Source organism: Cetorhinus maximus, chromosome 6 (genome assembly GCF_964194155.1).
Source record: "Cetorhinus maximus chromosome 6, sCetMax3.hap1.1, whole genome shotgun sequence".
Lineage (NCBI taxonomy): Eukaryota > Metazoa > Chordata > Chondrichthyes > Lamniformes > Cetorhinidae > Cetorhinus > Cetorhinus maximus.
Window position 1 is genome coordinate 73,061,170 of NC_135884.1, and position 20,793 is coordinate 73,081,962.

The 20,793-nt window shown below is 42.6% G+C and overlaps 1 protein-coding gene across 1 annotated transcript in view; it reads right to left on the bottom strand.

The window, feature by feature from the left end:
- The window catches only part of LOC144681825 (testis-expressed protein 264-like), a 367,242-nt gene that overhangs the window by 300,999 nt on the left and 45,450 nt on the right, over positions 1 to 20,793 (bottom strand). The gene's annotated exons all lie outside the window — the stretch shown is intronic.

Genomic DNA, 20,793 nt, shown 5'->3' on the forward strand with positions numbered 1-20,793 from the left:
TCTTCGCAACCTAACACACACACACACACACACACACAATCACACTCTATCTATCTACATACATTCAGTAAGAGAAATAGAAAAGAGGAAGATTTACAACTATGGGCAACAACAATAAAAGAACCGCTGAAATTAATATTAATTCATGTGATTTCCAAAGTCCGAGAAGTTAAAGTCCAGAGGGTGTTTCCTTCGTGGCAGAGTTCAGTCCAAATGAGTTTCTGGTGGAGACAACAACACAAGAGTCCTTGAAATGAATGATGATATGGCATGATGGAGTTTCTGTGCTTAGACCACTTGGCAGGCGATGATCAGTGACTTTTGAAAATCAAACAGGCTTCAAGGAGTTGAGAGGTGGTAACTGGCTGCTTGCTCAGGTGGGCTGCTGCCGTCCTTTTCAGTTGGTGTTAAAACAGCAGTCTCAAGATTTCTCCATTCTCAAAGGAAGAGAGATTTCATAATGGTCACTCGAGTCATGTAACCTCCTTTCTCCACAATGATGTCAAAGGGATGTTTATCTATTATCTGGAACTGGCTTTTGGTTGCAGGACTGATAACATCCTAGCCATTAGTTTCTGAAAGAGTTATCATCCATATTGAGGTTCTCGTGTCAGGAAGCCATTGTCTAGGCAGACCCCCTGATTCTGCTGGAGGGGTAAGCTTATCAAGATGCAAATGGTATCCATTTTCTCCTCAATGGTCCTCTTTTGAAATGGACTGGGGCAGTCCCAGGTGTGAGGTAAGTCTGTTAATTCTGCAGGAAAAACAAGTTTCGATCTGCAAGTCCCCTGGTTTTGTGATTATAATGTACTTACAATTGTTTGTGAGATTCCATGATGTTGATTCTTTTGTTCTTGTAACTCCTGTTGGTAGTTTCCAGAACAAAGGGCCAATCCTGTGGTCATGTGACTTTTAGCAGCCATCTTTTGGTTCAGCAGAAACTCAATTTTTAAAAATAGCAAAAAACAATAAAGTTTTGATATATACAGTTTGGATTTATTTTCATGTCTTATTGACCTAACACTCCACAGATGCTTTCAGACCTGCTGAGTATTTACAGCATTTTCTGGTTTTTTTTAAAACAAATACTGACATCTTGCAACATTTACACATGCTAGCTATTCCCTCAAGGTTGCCAATTCATTGCACGGTTCATTCTGAATAAGAAAATACTAACAAAACTGCCTCAAATTGCCCATAGCAGTGCATTCTTGGTCCAAAAATAGATAAAGAAATAAAAAAGTAAAGCCACATTGAATTATTAGTTGTCTTTCCAATGCTTCCAGCAGGATAATTCATTGCAAATGGTATGGGCAAGGTTGTTGGTTTAGTACCTCAAGTAGATAGTGAACATTTTCATTTCACGCTGTTCTTAAACCTGCAATTCCTCCTATCCTATGGCAATGCTAATATCTGGGGATGGATTTTCCCACACAGGGCAAGAAACGGAAGGCGGATTCATTTCCTGGTTGCAGACTCACCATCATCCACCACTGCCCCCACCCAACCCGACCCTGATGGGGAGCTGAAACTCCTTGTAATTTTCGTGGAGGCAACCTGTCACCTGAGCTGGGGATGGGCTTGCTCTGACCAGGAGACCCGAAATAGAGGTGGGTTAGTTGAAACGTGGGCCCTGTTGTGACTCACTTCAGCAGCCTATTCTGTGGCTACCGTTTGCACATTAAGGTTTTAGCACAAAAACTGACAAAAGTTAAAGCTTTCCACATTTTGGAGTATAGCAGGAAGTCTGGAACACGGAATAGGGTAGGCTGGTGACAAGCTCTTCGAATTAATTGAATTTTTGCATAATGGGATAGGACCCCTTCAAACTGCATCTTCTCACATTAGCTTTCAGCCAATCGATTGCCCCCATTGAGCTGGTTTGCAGCAGGCAGATGCTGAAGGCCATCCACCTCCATGAAAGTTACAATGGTGAATAAGACAAGCTCCTAGTGAGCTCCTTAACCAATAGAACTGGCCTAATGATTGATGTGGACAAGTTCACTGGCCTACCTTGCCCCCACTCTCGTGAATATCACCAGTGTGGGGAACAGTGGTGGCATACCAGCACTGTTATGTCTCCTGGTTGCCATAAGTTAGAAATAATCACACTTAGACTCAAAATGCAAGTGTATTTCCTTCAGCTCTGCATGTGGCTGCTGACTGCAGTGCAGCAGTAATCTGTAGCACCACAGATGTACATTCTCACAATTACTCTTTACGGTTAATATAACAATATAACAGGCATGCAGCCTGTCGGTGCCATTCTTTTGGTCGCCCACTTACGTTCTGATCAATCTGGCCAGTAAAAATCCAGGTGTTTTAATAAATCTTCTTTCTATTAGCGACAGCACTTTCTGCATGATTGCATTTCGTTACCAATGATAAGTATGTATAAGGAGCCCAATGCACGTGCACACAGCAGTGACCCACGCATAATCCAAAATCACACTGGTTTCCTGTTGGAACTATTTGTTAACACTTTTGTGAAATTGGTAACATCTAGAAGCAGGTACATTTCCACAGGTATTCTGATGGTCCACTTGTTATAGAAATCAGTGGAAATTAAAATTCCACAGTTTCCATAACAAATGGCCAGGCTGCAACATCAATTTCACCCGGCTGGAAAGTTGAAAATCTACCCCAGTTCCTCAAGTGTAAAGGTAGCACTTATTAAAAGCAACAGGAATAGGCAGCACACAACGTCTAACGTTTAGTCCTCCAGCAGACAGTATGAGACCGCCGAGTTCACCCACCATTTTAGCCAGTTACAGCAAACATGGATACTTCCTTTGAGTGAGTATAAACAAGGTTGGTTATGTTCATTGGCTACTTTTAGTTGTACATGAGCATGTTACAGGCCAATCTCACATGACAGCTAACCTTCAACAATGTTTGTATTTTGTTCTGGTAGCAGTTTAAAACTCAACCAGGGCTGACTGTGCCACATATGTCATATGTCTTTCACACATCAACGATTTTACAGAATATGAAGTACTCAACAGTCTGACATGGATTATGAAGAATTTTGGCATTTGATTCCTCAGTTATCTACCTTCACAAATCAGCTACGATGACAATAGACTTGGATATTTTTATTTATGTCAAAAAAGACTTTAATATCCATTGTGGTTTCAGTAGCTTGTTTTGGAAAACATATCTAAAACCTCGATCACAAATTATAATAAATTACAGTTCAATAGGAATCATTTCTCTATTTAATTACAACCATTAAGGGAGGTGAATCAAACCATCAGAAGGTTCTGTTGAAAGGGGAAATAGGAATACTTTCAACAGGATTCTTTGAAAAGAACTGGAATCTTGCTTTCAAGTCTCCTCCCATACCCCTTACATCAACAAAAGAGTGATTTAGTTAATATTTTGTGTGTAATATATCGGTTTAAAATCTGTATACGGTGGCATAATGGAGGATGTTATGAAGTGATTTCTAGGAGTCAGAGTCTCCTCTTTGGGGCCTTGCATGTGGCAAGGTCCCAATGTGTATTAGAAGGGGAGGGAGTAAGGACCCAGGTGGTGGCAAGGAGGTCTGGCAGCAGCCAATCCTTTCAGATAGGTGGCTGCGTTTTGGTGAGAAGCAGCTGTCTACCTTTGATGACCAACCCCCTCCCGTCCCTGGAGAGCGAATGTATGGACAAGGCATTTCTGAGTCCCCATCACAGGCCAAAGGTTGCCTAAGTGTTGTGGCAGTCTTTGTGGGAAAACTAACAGTGTCCCTCCTTCTTCCTGCAGGAGAAACAGGCACACAAGAACAAGGAATAGGGCAAGACTGGTGGAGACATCCCGCACATTGGTGCTCTGACCCCGGCAGTGGTGGAGGGCCTCAAACTGGTTGGGTTGCAGGGCGAACGCACGACTGCTGATGACAAAATAGGAGTGTTAATCCAAGAGTGAGTGCAGGAGCACAAGGGTGTATCTGGATGATACATTAGGCATAGTGCTCATGTGTCCACCAGGTAGAGCTCCACATTAGGCATGTTAGGGATAAGAAGATGTAAAGCCCTTAAACTCCAAAAGTTTCTGTTCCTTCATGCAGGCCTTGGTGTTCCCAAAGGACACTCAGCTGCAGAGGCCAGGGGCATCTGTCCACCTCAGAAGAGGAGGAGGGATCCTCAGAAGGAACACTGTCACATCATTCCACTGCACCTTCCACCAGCACAGATGCTCTCACGTCAGTGTGTATGCAAATACAGGGTCACAAGCAGATGCGGCTACAGGCAGTCGGAGGAGAGAGGGAGGCCAAGCCCATACTAAGCCCCAGGCTGATAACATATCTCTGGAGTTATACCTAGCCTAAAGGAAGATGGCTGTAGCTGTTAGAGCTCAAGCGTCTCAGTCCCGGGACATCACTGCAGGAGTTCCTCGGGTACTGTCCTCGGCCAAACCAGTTTCAGCTGCTTCATCAATGACCTTCTTTCCATCATAAGGTCAGAAGTGGGGATGTTGGCTGATGATTGCACAATGTTCAACACCATTCACAGCTCCTCAGATACAGAAGCAGTCCATGTCCATATACAGCAAGACCTGGACAATATCCAGTCTTGGACTGGGAAGTGGCAGGTAACATCCACGCCACACAAGTGTCAGGCAATGACCATCTCCAAAAAGAGAGAATCTAACCATCTCCCCATGACATCCAATGGCATTACCATCACTGAATTCCCCACTATCAACATCCTGGGGGTTATCATTGACCAGAAACTGAACTGGACTAGCCATATAAATACTATGGCTATAAGAGCAGGTCAGAGGCTAGGAATCCTGTAACTCACCTCCTGACCTCCCAAAGCCTGATCACCCACCTGCAAAGGACAAGTCAGGAGTGTGATGGAATACTCAATTGTATTTGCTAACTGACACCTGTCGTAAGCACACTTTTTCTTCTTTAGCTTCATTTCTATCTCCTTTGTCATCCAGGGAACTCTGGATTTGTTTGTCCTACCCTTCCTTTTGAGGGAACATACCTTGACTGTGCCCAAACCTCTCCTCTTTGAAGGTAGCCCATTGTTAAGCTACTGTTTTTCCTGCCAACCTTTGGTTCCAGTCTATCCAGCCCAGCTCCGTTCTTGCCCCATTGAAGTCCGCTCTCTGTCAGTTGATTATTCTTACGCTGGATTGACCAATGTCATTATCCACCATCATCCTAAACCTTATGATACAATGTTCACTGTCCCCTAATTCTTTCCCCGCTGTCACTTGATCTACTTGGCCCACCTCATTCCCAAGAACCAAGTCTAGCAGTGCCTCCTTTCTTGTTGGACTGGACACAAACATAATCTAGGAATGCTTGTCCCTCAATGTCCCTTACATTATCACAACTTTTAACAAATTCCAAAAATAATCTCCATTAAGGCAACAGCAACCCATAGGTTTAACCAAACACCAGGCAAAGCATTTTCGCCTTACGAATTCAAAATGAGGTTTCTTCACTTTGGTTCCTTGCAGACACAGTGGTAAACTTACAGGCTTTGATCTTACATTGCCTCTGTTCTGCACACCCAAAACTGCTGAAGTTGTACCTACCACCACTGATTAAATTCAAATTCTCATTGTTTCACCAGCCTCTTTGAACTTCACCTTTCATAGTACCAATTTTATTAGTAATATAAAGTGATTGCTTGGTAGCTGCTAGATAGGCATCAGTTTTCACCCTACTTCTTGAATGCTCTATTCAAAAAAATGCAAATGCACGCCATCTCTCTTACATATCAAAACTAGTACACATCAAATCACCCAGGCTAGCTGGCTTTAATCCAATAAAGACACACCCACAGACTAAAACTCTTATTTTAAAAGAAAAATATTTCCCAAAATATTATATACATTAATAGCTTCATGACATCACCTCTGGAGTTCAGCTCTTTTGTTCATGTTTGAACCAAGGCTGTAATGAGGTCAGGAGCTGAGTGGCCCTGGCGGAACCCAAACTGAGCATCAGCGAGCAGGTTATTGCTAAGCAAGTACCGCTTGATGGCACTGTTGATGACCCCTTCCATCACTTTACTGATGATTGAGAGTAGACTGATTGGACGGTAATTGGCCGGGTTGGATTTGTCCTGCTTTTTGTGTGCAGGATATACCCGGTCAATTTTCCACATAGCCAGGTAGATTCCAGTGTTGTAGCTGTACTTCAACAGCTTGGCTAACAGCGTGGCAAGTTCTGGAGCACAAGTCTTCAGTACTATTGCTGGAATTTTGTCAGGGCCCATGGCCTTTGCACTATCCAGTGCCTTCAGCCGTTTCTTGATATCACCTGGAGCGAATCGAATTGGCTGAAGACTGGCATCTGTGATGCTGGGGACCTCTGGAGGAGGCCGAGATGAATCATCCACTCGGCACTTCTGGCTGAAGATTGTTGCAAATGCTTCAGTCTTATCTTGTGCACTGCTGTGCTTGGCTCCCCCATCATTGAGGATGGGGATATTTGTGGAGCCGCCTCCTCCAGTGAGTTGTTTAATTGTCTACCACCATTCATGACTGGATGTGGCAGGGCTGCAGAGCTTAGATCTAACCTGTTGGTTGTGGGATCGTTTAGCCCTGCCTATTGTATGCTATTCCCACTGTTCGGCACACAAATAGTCCTGTGTTGTAGCTTCACCAGGTTGACACCTCTCTCTTAGATATGCCTGGTGCTGCTCCTGGCATGCCCTCCCGCACTCTTCATTGAAGCAGGGTTGATCCCCTGGCTTGATGGTAATGGCAGAGTGGTGGACATGCCGGACCATGAGGTTACAGATTGTGTTCGAGTACAATTCTGCTGCTGCTGATACCCCACAAAGCTTCATGGATGCCCAGTCTTGAGTTGCTAAATCTGTTTGAAATCTATCCCACTTAGCATGCGGCGGTGCCTCACAACACAATGGAGGGTATCCTCAATCTGAAGGCGGGACTTCATCTCCACAAGGACTGTGTGGTGGTCACTCCTACCGATACTGTCATGGACAGATGCATCTGCGGCAGGCAGGTTCGTGAGGGTGAGATCAAGTATGTTTTTCCCTCTCGTTGATTCCTTCACCACCTGCCACAGACTCAGCCCAGCGGCTATGCCCTTTAGAACTCGGCCACTGCAGTCTGCTGAGCCACTCTTGGTGATGGGCATTGAAGTCCCCCATCCAGAGTACATTCTGCACCCTTTGCACCCTCAGTGCTTCCTCCAAGTAGTTTTCAACATGGAGGAGCACTGATTCATCAGTTGAGGGGAGACCGTACATGGCAATCATGTTTGACCTGATGCCATGAGGCTTCATGTAGCCCAGGGTCAATGTTGACGACTCCCAGAGCAATTCCCTCCCGACTGTATGCCACTGTACCTCAACCTCTGCTGGGTCTGTCCTCCAGTGGGACAAGACATACCCAGGGATGGTGATGGTGGAGTCTGGGATATTATCTGTAAGGTATGATTCCGTGAGGATGACTATGTCAGGCTGTTGCTTGACTAGTCTGTGAGACAGCTCTCCAAATTTTGGTACAAGCCCCCAAATGTTAGTAAGGAGGACTTTGCAGGGTCGCAGGGCTGAGATTGCCATTGTTATTTCCAGTGCCTGGGTTGATGCCAGGTGGTCTGTCCCGTTTCATTTAGCAGTTTGATAAACTGAGTAGCTTGCTCAGCCATTTCAGAGGGTATTTAAGAGTCAACCACATTACTGTGGGTCTAGAGTCACATGTAGGCCAGACCAGGTAAGGATGGCAGATTTCCTTCCCTAAAGGACATTAGTGAGCCAGATGGGTTTTTACAACAATTGTTTCATGGTCATCATTAAACTTTTAATTCCAGATTTTTATTGAATTCAAATTTCATCATCTGCCGTGGCGGGTTTCAAACCCAGGTCCCCAGAGCATTACCCTGGGAGTAATTACCCTGGGCTCTGGATTACTAGTCCAGCGACAATACCACTACGCCATCGCCTCTCCGTTCAACCTATTTATGTCCATTCAGCTATTTGTCCCCTTGATTCCTTTTTGCTACTTTCTCTGCGAGTTAATTTGGAAAAAGTTGAAATTTCTCATGATTATTCTTCAATGCTAGCCATTCAACTTGGAGATTTGGCTACATTTTTACTTTTTCTAATTTCCTTCCACTATATGTTGGTCTATGGTATACACTTATTAGGATGATGAAACCGTTATCTTTTAAATCAATCCATATGGATTCTATATCTATCTTATTGCATCTGCTGCCATTGTTATCTTCAGTACAGATACTCTACTAAATGTAAATGAAACACCTTTATTCAAGAAATGAGGGAGACAGAAGGCAGGAAATTACTGGCCAGTTAGCCTATCATCTGTCATAGGGAAAATGCTAGAATCCATTATTGAGGTGGTAATAGCAGGACATTTAGAAAACCATAATACAGTCAGGCAGAGTTAACAAGGTTTTGTGAAAGGGATATAGTGTTTAACCAAGTTATTAAATTTCTTCAAGGAAGTAACAAGCAATGTGGATAAAGGGGAACCTGCAGATGTGGCGTGCTTAGATTTCAAAAAGGCATTCGATAAGGTGCAATATTAAAGATTACTGCTCAAAATAAGAGCTCATGGTATAGGGGGTAACAAATTAGCTTGTATAGAGGGCTAATTAGCTAACAGGAAGCAGAGAGTAGGGGTAGATGGGTCATTTTTGGGTTGGCAAGCTGTAACAAGTGGAGTGCCAAAGGGATGAGCATTGGGGCTTCAACTATTTGCAATCTATATCAATAACTTGGGTGAAAGGACTGAATGTATGGTAGCTAAATTTGCTGATGACACAAAGGTAGGTAGAAAAGTAGTTGTCTAGAGGACATAAAGAGTTTACAAAGGGATAAAGATAGGTTTAGTGGGTGGGCAAAAATTTGGCAGATGGAGCATAATGTGGGAAAATGTGAACTTGTCCACTTTGGCAAGGGTATTAGAAAAGCAGCATACTGATTGGGTTGCTCTACAGAGAGAGAACATAGACACAGTGAGCCAAATGGCCGCATTCTGTGGCGTAAGTGACTCTATGACTCCTTGATACCACACTTGATCAAATGCTCTCTTAATGTCAAAGGCACACAATCCCACCTCACCTTAGGCATTCAGCTCTTCTCTCCACATTTGGACCAAGGCTGTATTGAGGTCTGAAGTCAAGTGGTCAAGCACAACCCAAACTGAGCATTGGTCAGCAGGTTATTGGTAAGTAAATGCAGTTTCCTATATGAAGTGGAGTCAATCAAATTGGCTAAAGACCGGCTTTTTAAAAAATTTGGCCTTGGGATGAGGCCATCGCTGGCAAAGCTGACATTTATAGTCCAAGCCTATTTATGATGGTTAGAAGGAGAAGACCGAGTTGGATCATCCACTCAGCACTCTTTTATGCTCTATAACTATCTGGTTTCTGGCCATTCATGTTGTCTTTATTCCTTCCCTTAGTTTGTATTTTACTCTGTTTTCTGGCTGTCATTGTTGCTAGTTTTCTGTAAGTTCTAGTCATTCCCTCCCCTACATGTTATTAGTTTAAAGCATTATTTACAACCCCTGTTATCCTTTCCACTGAAACATTGGTCCTACTCAAGTTTAAATGCAGTCCATTCCCAATGATACACCTCCTTCCTGTCCCTGTACTAGCGCCAGTGTCCCCTGAAATGGAACCACTCCTTTAGCAGTCCAATTACTTTTTTAATCCATTGGTTCCCATGTTATATCGGTCTGTTTTTCAATTTAGCTCATAGCTCCTGATACTCTTAGCAGGTCCTGTTCTCTAATCTCCCCTGTATCATTGGTTCTGTAATAGAACACAACAATTGAAATACTCCTCACTTTCCAGATCCTTTCCCAGATAGTTTGAGATGTCACTTCCCATGGCACCAGGTAAGCAACATGCCCTTCGGGATTCTCTCTGACTGCCAAGAATACCATCTATCTCCCTACTGACTGAATCCCCTATAACTAAAAAATTTCTACTCCACACCTCCATTGTACAGTCACTTGATCCATAATGCTTTGGTTGGCATTCTGCCTGTCCTTCCCAAAGTGTTTCTCTTCATACTTGCAGGTATTTGAGTGCTTTGCATGTGTCAGACACAAGCTATGCCTGCTGGACTTCCTGTATTACCACTCCTCATTTTACCTTTCCTGGCTATCTCTTGGATATATTCTCCCCTTCCTGTACCTGAAACTTTCTCTGTTGTGTGATTGTACTATGGAGTAAATTATCTCATGATTCCTCCTCCTCGCTAAGTCTCTTACTCAGACTCGAGCTCAATGACTCGGAGCTGGATGTTTGAAGGCGGGGAATATGGCAAACTGATTGTCTACAAATTCTCACATACCACACTCCAACACACTGCCTGCACTGTCATTCCTTTATAAATTAATTTAGTTATTTGTTAACTGTAGTTCATTTCTTGAATTAGGTAGTCACTTGAGGTCTAGATTGATTAAATAGGCAGATTTAGAGTGATGTAAATTAAATTAGATACAGTGATAATTTCTTAGCTATTTACCAGCTATTAGAGTCTTTTAAGTGCAGTTAAAATGTAATCACTTATTAATGTTTTCCTTCGACTTACACTTACTTGCGCTAATACTTATTAACTCAAGTTTTGCACTAACCATGAAAGAAGTGTTATGGCACAGCTGATGGTAAATGCTGAGGTGCTCAAATCCTAAAGGGAAATTTGGAACAACCGCCACAACTGTTTTTCAATTTGTATAAATTTCCAGATGTGTGGCTTGAATTCAGTAGTAATAAGACCACCAAGTCTTATAGGTTTCTTACAAAACTAAATTAAACCTTTATTAATAAAAAAGTGATTTTAAGCACATACACAGGCTTACAAATTACTGTAACAACTTCCAGCTCCCCCAGTTGATCTAACTCCCAGTTACACCTCCATTAAGTCAACAATAAAAACACAGATTTTAAAAGACCCAGGCAAAGTATCGCGATACCCTGAACAGTCGAATACAAAGTGAGTTTTCTTAAATTCAGTTCTTGCAGGCAGCAGTTTGGGCACAGAGTCTGGAAGCTTTTCACACTTGTTAGATCTTAGAATGCCTTCCCTTGCACACAGCCTTCTCTCCTTTATACCTATTTTCTCCTTAGAATGTTAATTGCCATTGTTTCACTATGTCTTTGGGCTTTATCTCTCTAATAATAAAAATCTATCATAGTACAAATTTTACCAGTAATCTTTGGGAAAAATAAACACACCGTTTCTTAACTTTTTCTGACTAAGTGAAACATTTCATCCCCTCTTTTGAATTCAAACTACTCTGGTTTATTTAAAAATGCAAATGTTCCCTTTACACCTCACATTCTAAAACTTCACCCATATTTACCTACTTAACATTTCAAACCTAGTTTCCTATCTGATACATCATAGCACCCAGATCAGCTGTCTGAAATTCAATTAACACACACACACACACACACACACATACCCCACTATTACTCTACTTTACAATAAATTCCAATAACATTATGAAATTTATTATATCTTCCTGGCAGAAGGGATACTCTAGATACTTATTCTTAATTTTCTCAGTTTCTGCCTCTCTGTGTGCTGATTTCAACGTGGCTTTTTCTCATTTTCTCTGGTGTGATTTGGCTCCTGCTCCATTTAAATCACTTTTAGTAATTTAAGGGCCTTTAGTTATTTACCCTCAAAGACACAGAATTTTTTTTGGTTCTTGAGTCACTGGCCTTTATGAAAATATTCTAGTTGGCCACAGTTGTGCCCACTTACCCTGTAACTTCCTTCTCCTATTTGCACAGACTTTCTGTGGTGTTTAAACTTGGTATCACCAGCAAATTTGGAAATAATTTTTTTCCCTACATCCAAACTGCTATATATGGCAAAAGGTTGTCCCATTATAAATCATTGGGGATTTCCTACCAATCAAAGTACATTCTCTTTATCACTATTCTGTGTCTCCAAACACACAATCCATGTTCAACCAATGTTGTAAGGTTGCTTCCAATTCTATTCACTTTCATTTTTGCTGACATACCCTGTAGAGAACCTTATTGCTCCTTACAGGCAACATCTGTAGACTCTGCACCATTCACCTCCTCAAAGAAGTTCAACTAGATTAGTCAGGCATGGGCCTACCCATCACAAATCCATGAGCAGGATTTGAGTCGTCGGGCAGGCGCAGCGGGGCATGCCCAGGAGCAGCCAAGAAACGGCTTTCCACCTGCGATCTGCTCCCGACCACGATTTCATGCTGGAAGCTCAGCGCTGCCGATGTGGGGGCAGGAGGAGGGCGAGTGCAAATGTCTGTGCACGTGCAGGGGAGCACACACTGAAAGCTCCCTGAAGGCAGGGAGCTGCCTCAGGGAGCTGAAGAATTTTAAAATCAAAATTAAAGATTTTGAAAATTGGAAAAAAAATGTCCCCACATAGGACTCACTTACATGAACAGAAACATAATAAAAATTATGTCAAAATATTTTTATATTTTTTAAAATTAATGTCAGAAACCTCATCCCGCCCACAGATGAGGTTTCCTAAAAAGCCCAAAGGCCGGCTGGCCGATTCATCCGCCAACAGTAATGTTGGACAGGCAGCGAAAAATACGTTAATTAATTAATTAATGGCCCTAATAGGCCTCTTAATAGTTGGCAGGCACGCTGCCGAACCTTGCGTGTGTCCGCCGACCAAAATATCACGCGAGTGCACAATGACGTCAGGACGCTCGCCCGACATCATTACGTACTATTTAACACTCGGGCGTGTCAGGCACATGCCCGCACGCCGAGCAGAAAGTCCTGCCTCATATTGTCTCTCTCTAATTAGTTCTTCTCCAAGGACTCTTGTCCAGGAATTCAGTCCCTAATGATAACAACAATTTGTGTTTACATAGCACTTTAAACATAGTAAAACACCCAAGCTGCTTCACAGGAATGAGTATCAGACATAAAATCGAAAACCAAATCACATAAGGAGATATTAGCACAAATGACCAAAAACTTTGATCAAGAGGTAGGTTTTAAGGAATATCTTAAATGAGAGAGAGAGAGCGAGAGAAAGAGACAGAGAAAGGTTTAGGAAGGGAATTCCAAAGCTTAGGACCTAGGCAGCTGAAGGCCAAGCCCCCAACGGTGGAACAATTAATAACTGGAATGCAGAAGAGGCTAGAACCGAATGAGTGCAGAGATTTCAAAAGCTTGCAAGGCTGGGGTTTGGGTGGGGGGGCTGGTGGGGGAAGGCCATAGAGGGATTTCAAAGTAAGGATTTAACTGAATTTAATTTAATTGATCTAACTGAAACATAAAATACCTAAGGGATTTGACACAGTAGATTTTAAGAAAATGTTTCCCATGGCTGGATAACCTGGAACACAGGGTCACAGTTTCAGAATAAAGGGGTGGCCATTTAAGACTGAGATGAGGACAAATTTCTCCACTCAGAGGGTTGTGAAACTTTGGAATTCTCTACCCTATACAGCGGTGGATGTTCAGCCATTGAGTACATTCAAGACAGAGTTCAATAGGTTTTTGGATACTAAGGGATATGGGGATAGTGCAGGAAAGCTGGGGTTGAGGTAGATTAGTCACAGTCTTGTTGAATGGTGGAGCAGGCTTGAAGGGCCAAGTGGCCTACGACACGTCCTAGAAAATTGAGGCATTTCCAGTCTAGGAGCCAAAGTAGGTCCAAATTCCAGTGTTACGGACGGGTCTATAGTTTCCTGATTTCTCTCTCCTTCCCTTCGTAAATAACTGATTGATATATTCAATTTTACAATCCAGTGGCGTCATTCCTAAATCAAAGAGCTTCAGAGAATTATGGCCAACACATATAATTCCCTCACTGGACTGGAAAACATCAGATTCTGGAGGTTTGCTCATCTTAAGGCCAATTATTTTCTCCATTACTATTTTTTAGAAAAAAACTTGTATTAAATGCAGTAAGTTTCAACCTTTGACTTAGTTATAGTTTTTCTTGTGCCACTAGCATAATACACTCTTCCTCCATTGTGAAGGAAGGTTGAAAGTAATCATTTAACAATCTGTGATTTCCTTATTGTCAATTACAGCATCGTCTGTGTCAGCCTTTCATAACATTCCCCTTATTAGTCATTAGAACCTATAACGAATGACAGTGAGATTGGGCAATGAGAATGTTGAGCTGATTACATAGATATGTAAAGGGTAGGTCATGTCAAGTGAATCTAATTGAATTTTTTGAGGAAGTAACTGAAGTGTGGATAGAGGAATGTCCAATGGATGTAGTTTATACAAACTTCCAGAAGGCATTCAATAAGGTTACATATAAGAGACTGTTAACTAAAATGAAAGTTCATGGAATGAAAGTAAATTCTTGCTCTGGTTAGGAGACTGATTAAGCAGTAGGAAAGAGTTGGGATAATGGATATGTACTCAAATGGAAAGAAGTGACTCGTTGTGTTCCACAGGGATTTTGCTAAGGCCTCAACTATTCACTATATTTGTTAATGACTTAGATAACAAAATAGAGCGCCATACATCCATGTTTGCTGATGACAAGGGTAGAACATAAAATTATGAAGAGACATTAAGTGACTGGGCAAAACCATGGCAAATGGATTTCAACACAAGAAAGTGAGAGTTCATCCATTTTGGATCAACAAAGGCTGGATGAATCTTTCTTTAAATGGTGAAAAGCTAGGAAGAGTGGAAGTCCAAAGAGATTTATGGGTTCATATACATGGTTGACCAAAACATAGTGGTTAAAAGATAATAAAGAAGGCTAAGGGAACATTTGTATTCTAGCCATCTGTTATAAAGGTCAAGGGGAGAATGTTTTGTGACAGCTATGGTTAAACTGCAACTGGAGCACTATGTACAGTTCTGGGAACCACACCTTAAAAAGGACATATAGACTTTGGAAGGGGTGCAGTGCACATTTAACGGAATGTTATTTCTAAGTGTTAGATTATGAGGGAAGATTTTATAAACTAGACTTGCATTTCTTAAATTATACCAGGTTAAAGGATAATTTGATTGAAGATTTTTAGGATTTGGAAGGAATTGATAGGGTGAATAGTGAGAAATTTTCTCTACTGGTTGTGAGAAGGCGAGTTCTAGAACAAGCGAAAATAAAGAGCCAGGCCAGTTAGGAGAGACATTAGAAAACACTTCTTCGTGCAAAGGCTTCGAGAAGTGTGGAACTCTCTCCCACTCAAAGCACTAGATGCTAACACAATAAATCATTTTAAATTTGAGAGATTATTTTCTAACCAATAGTATTAGAGAGAATGGCACAAGGCATGCAGATGGAGTAAGGATACAGATCAGCCATGATCTCATTTACTTGTGGAACACATTTGAGGGGTTGAATGGCCCACTCCTCCTTCTATACTGACTCCAGTCCCCTCTCTGGCAACAGTCTGAAATTAAATCATTTTGTTTGCAACCTTCTTGTCATATTTGACCCCGAGATGAGCTTCTGACCACATACCTACACCATCACTAAGACTGCCCATTTCCATTGCTGGAAATGTTCTCCCCTTGACAGCTTTAGGAGATGGCCACAAAACATTCTCCCCTTGACCTTTATAACAGATGGCTAGAATACAAATGTTCCCTTAGCCTTCTTTATTATCTTTTAACCACTATGTTTTGGTCAACCATGTATATGAACCCATAAATCTCTTTGGACTTCCACTCTTCCTAGCTTTTCACCATTTAAAGAAAGATTCATCCAGCCTTTGTTGATCCAAAATGGATGAACTCTGCCACTGCCTCAGTTTATCTGCCATTGAAACCTTTATTTATCTCTACGTTACTTCTAGGCTTGACAATTCAAATGCGCTCCTGGCTGACTTCCCAGGGTCTACCATTCATAAACTTGAGATCATCCAGAACTTTAATAGTCTTATTCCCCTTCTTTAAGCTACTGAATTTCCCCAAGGTCTGATAAGGCCAGCTGCCTGTGGTTAAGAACTGGATGACTGTTAAAACAAAGGGGGGAGGAGGCAAACCCTCATTATAATGTTTAAATTACCAACCCACTTCCCTCGAGCAGATTGCTCACCCACCCGTCGTCCGATTTCTTTGAAAACCTGAAGTAGGTGGGCTGGGTTCCTGTTCCATATTTCAACCTCTCAAATTACCCCAACCCATCCATTTTTGAGTGTTAATATTCAACTAGCGTACTGGTGAAGTGCGAGTCCTGCAGTGGTAACTACACACTGTATGGTGGACAGCCGATTATGGATACATTCCTCTAAGGAAATGAGGAATAGCTACACTTAATAATGCAAATGACTCAGGAAAAGGCTTTCAGCTTTAGGAGATGGCCACAAAACACGATGAAAGCTGTGGACTGAACCGTACCACATAATTACAAAAGGAAGTTGTAGTAGCTGAATAACACATTACTCAGGAGGGGCTCTGACCCATTCAATAGATAACAGAAGGAGAACCATATGGGCTCAAGTGGAGCAGACTTGATTGAATAGTACGAGGAGAAAAACAGACGATTACACAAGGAAAGCTCAGAGTAGAGGAGTGCATTAAGAAGGCTTGAAATAGCTAAGCAGTACACCACACAGGAGAGCACTTTGGAAAGAAAGAAATATTATTGAGGTAGCCTCCATTGGACATTAAAAGGTCCAATGCCAATTTTTTTTTTCTGGCCAGTAAATTGATCTCAACATGATCGATAAACCTGCCACAAAATCAGTTTTGATTCTACATGCTTTCATTTTGGCCTTTTTACTATAATTATGTAGGGCAGGCTTCATAGATTCCAGAATCAATTCTGTCTGCAAGTGGATTAGTAATATCATTGAAAGCACACATTCACCCTGTTGAGCACACAACCTGAATAAGATCAATCACCAATCTGGTGCAGTATCTTTAATCTGAAGGTAAATAAACTGCACCTCAGCGCATGAGGAGTACAATATCAACACAGAAATGTACTAATCATCCTGGAAATGCAAACCAGGTCATTACAACCATTACCACCCTCTTTGTTCCATAATATCTTTATCATATGTCACATCTTTGACATCATATGGGTCAGCATATTACCCAATAAAAACAGAAGTGCTGGAAATACTCAGCAGGCCTGGCAGCATCTGTGGAGGGAGAAAAACAGAGTTAATGTTTTCAATCGAATATGACTTCTTCAGAACTAAAGGTAGAAATGTGATGGGTTTTATGACATTAAAAGGGGAGAGAGGGAGAAAGAACACAAGGGAAGGTCAGGGATAGTATAGAGGGCAGGAGAGATTAAATGACAAAGATATCACGGAACAAAGAGCATGGTAATGGTCGTAGTAAAGAAACAAAGCATTTGTACAGAGTGAGTGTGAATGGCAGAATAACGAATAGTTCTGTCAGAAAACAAAAACAAGATTCAGATTGGCACGTGTCAAAAAGACAGAATCAAAATGAAGGACAGAGTTCATGTTCTGGAATTGTTGAACTCAATGTTGAGTCCAGATGACTGTAAAGTGCCTAACTGGAAGATGTGGTGCTGTTCCTCATGCTTGCATTGAGCTTCACTGGGACACTGCAGCAGAGCAAGGACAGAAATGTGAGTATGAGTGAGAGGTGGTGAATTAAAATGGCAAGCGACTTGGGGTCATGCTTGCGGACTGAATGGAGCTGTCCCACAAAGCAGTTATCTAATCTGTGTTCAGTCTTCCCCATTATAGAGGAGACCACATTGTGAACAGCGAATACAGTATACTAAATTGAATGATGTAAATCACTACTTCACCTGGAAGGAGTGTTTATGGCATAATATGGACACATTAACTCAACAATTACTGACCATTAGAAACAATCAATCAACACAACAGACACTGGCCACAACACAGGCCAACAGACTACCACAGACAGGGCTCAGTGCTGGCCCCAGCCCTGTTCAACAGATATACAAATGACCTAACCACATCCCGCAAGTTCATCTATGCTGATGACATCTGTTGTGACACCCAAGCTCCATCCTGTGCACCCTGGTTTAGGCCCTTAACGAAGACGTTACAAAGTTGACGGACTACTGCAGCACATGGCGTCTCATGCTGAATCCCTCTAAAACCATATCCACTGTCTTCCACCTCCACAATGCCAGTGCCAAAAAATAAGTGCATATCTTAATGGAGGGCCATAGACTAAAGCATGATCTCAACCCAACATACTTGGGAGTGACTCTAGATAGGACCCTGCCCTTCCAGGAGCATCTGAAGAAAACAGCAGCAAAGGTCAAAGCCAGAAACAGCTTACTAGCCAAACTTGCTGGATCTGCGTGGGGTGCTGCTGCCCAAACCTCAGCACTTCCCTATCACACACCACAGCAGAGTACTGTGTACCTGTCTGGAAAAAGTCATCACACACACATCTTGTGGGCACTCAATTGAATACAACAGGCCACATCATAACTGGAACCCTCCACTCAACACCTCTCGTATGGCTTCCTGTCTTTGCAAACATATCTCCCCCAAGCATCTGCCAACTGGCACAGACCCACAAGCTGGTCGAAACCATCCATGCTACACTTCACTTAACACTCCATGATGACCTGTTCAACTCACCTACTGCTCACCTTCTATCTCGGCGTCCCAAATGCAACACCCTTCCTGAGCAAGATCTACCAGCAGACATCCTTTGGAACAAGGGATGGGAAACATGAGAAGTCACTAACAAGTTCCTTATGACAAACCCCTTCTGTCCAACGGAGCAAGCTTTGAACTACCTGGTGAGAATGGTCCTTGCTAGACAGGTTCAGGGCAGGCCAAGGCCCCAGTGCAACCAATTTCCACCAGTAGGGCCTCAACAAACCCCTTATTCACTTGTGGAGGGGCACAAACAATGCTGCACATTACCAAGGACAGTTCCCTCTACAGACTAAGTGATAGACTAATCACCTTGAACTCAGCAAATGAGGAGGCTATTGCTTGGCTTCGAGGATTCGCATTCACTAAATAATAAAAAATAATAGACACTGTAATTGTTCAGCAGTAAGGACTGGTGCATTTTCCGATATAAAAGTTTTTTCCACAACACTCTGTAACCCAAAGAAGTCCATTTTCATCCTCTCTCAGCCCCACACCTCAAATGTGTTAAAACTTCATCTTATTTGCATTCACACAATTCAATTTCATCCATTCTTGGCCAGGGGCATGGATAGTTCTGCAGCAGATGTCTTTAGTGCCATAACCGGGGTGTTGTCAGGGCCCATAGCCTTTGCTGCATCCGGTGTGCTTAGCTGTTTGATAACATATGGAGTGGGTGAAAACTGGCTTCTGTGAAGGTGGGGACCTCATGAGGAGGAGGCCAAAATGGATCAACTACACAGTACTTCTGGTGTAGATGGTTGCAAAAGCTTCAACCTCAAATTTTGAACTCATGTGCTAGGCAACACCATCATCGAGGATGGGAGTGTTCATGGAGCCCCTAGTTAAAATAAAATGCCCACTGAAACACAATTTATTCCCTTTATCTTCTTATTATGTTCCTTTAAGTCTTCAACAAATCACCTCTGTGTCTATGCTTTTATGAAGTGAAGGTGCCAGCTCTTTTAGCTAATCTGGCTAACATGCTTCAAACTGCAAATTCATCTTGTGGCCTTCCTTCACGTTTTCCAAAATCTCAATATCATCTACCATGTGAGGAGACCAAAAATAGACAAAATATTCTAACTTGAAGCTTAACTAAGAACTTATACAAAGAACAAAATAGCATGTTTTGCCTTATTTGTTTTTATTCATTCACGGGATGTGGGCTTCACTGGCTGGGCCAGCATTTATTGCCCATCCCTAGTTGCCCTTGAGAGGTTGGTAGTGAGCTGCCTTCTTGAGCCGCTGCAGTCCATGTGGTGTAGATACACCCACAGTGCTGTTATAAAGGGAGTTCCAGGATTTTGACCCAGCGGCAGTGAAGGAACGGTGATATATTTCCAAGTCAGGATGGTGAGTGACTTGGAGGGGAACTTCCAGGTGGTGGTGTTCCCATCTATCTGCTGCCCTTGTCCTTCCAGACGGTAGTAGTTGTGGGTTTGGAAGGTGCTGTCTAAGGAGCCTTAGTAAATTTCTGCAGTGCATCTTGTAGATGGTACACACTGCTGCTACAGTGGTGGAAGGAGTGAATGTTTGTGAATGTGGTGCCAATCAAGTGGGCAGCTTTGTCCTGGATGGTGTCAAGCTTCTCGAGTGTGGTGGGAGCCGCACTCATCCAGGCAAGTGGGGAGTATTCCATCACACTCCTGACTTGTGCCTTGTGGATGGTAGACAGGCTTTGGGGAGTCAGGAGGTGAGTTACTCGTCGAAGGGTTTCTAGCCTCTGACCTGCTCTTGTAGCCATAGTATTTATATGGTCAATCCAGTTCAGTTTCTGATCAATGGTAACCCCCAGGATGTTGATACTGTGGGATTCAGTGATGGTAATGCCACTGAACATCAAGGAGCAATGGTTAGATTCTCCCTTGATGGAGATGGTCATTGCCTGGCACTTGTGTGGCACAAATGTTACTTGCCACTTGTCAACCCAAGCCTGGATATTGTCCAGGTCTTGCTGCATTTGGACATGGACTGCTTCAGTATCTGAGGAGTCGCGAATGGTGATGAATATTGTGCAATCAGCAAACATCCCCACTTCTGACCTTATGGTGGAGGGAAGGTCATTGATGAAGCAGTTGAAGATGGTTGGGCTGAAGACACTGCCCTGAGCAGCTCCTACAGTGATGTCCTGCAGCTGAGACAACTGAACTCCAACAACCAACCACCTTCCTTTGTGCTAGGTATAACTCCAACTCCAGGAGAGATTTTCCCCTAATTCCCATTAACTTCAGTATTGCTAGGGCGCCTTGATGCCACACT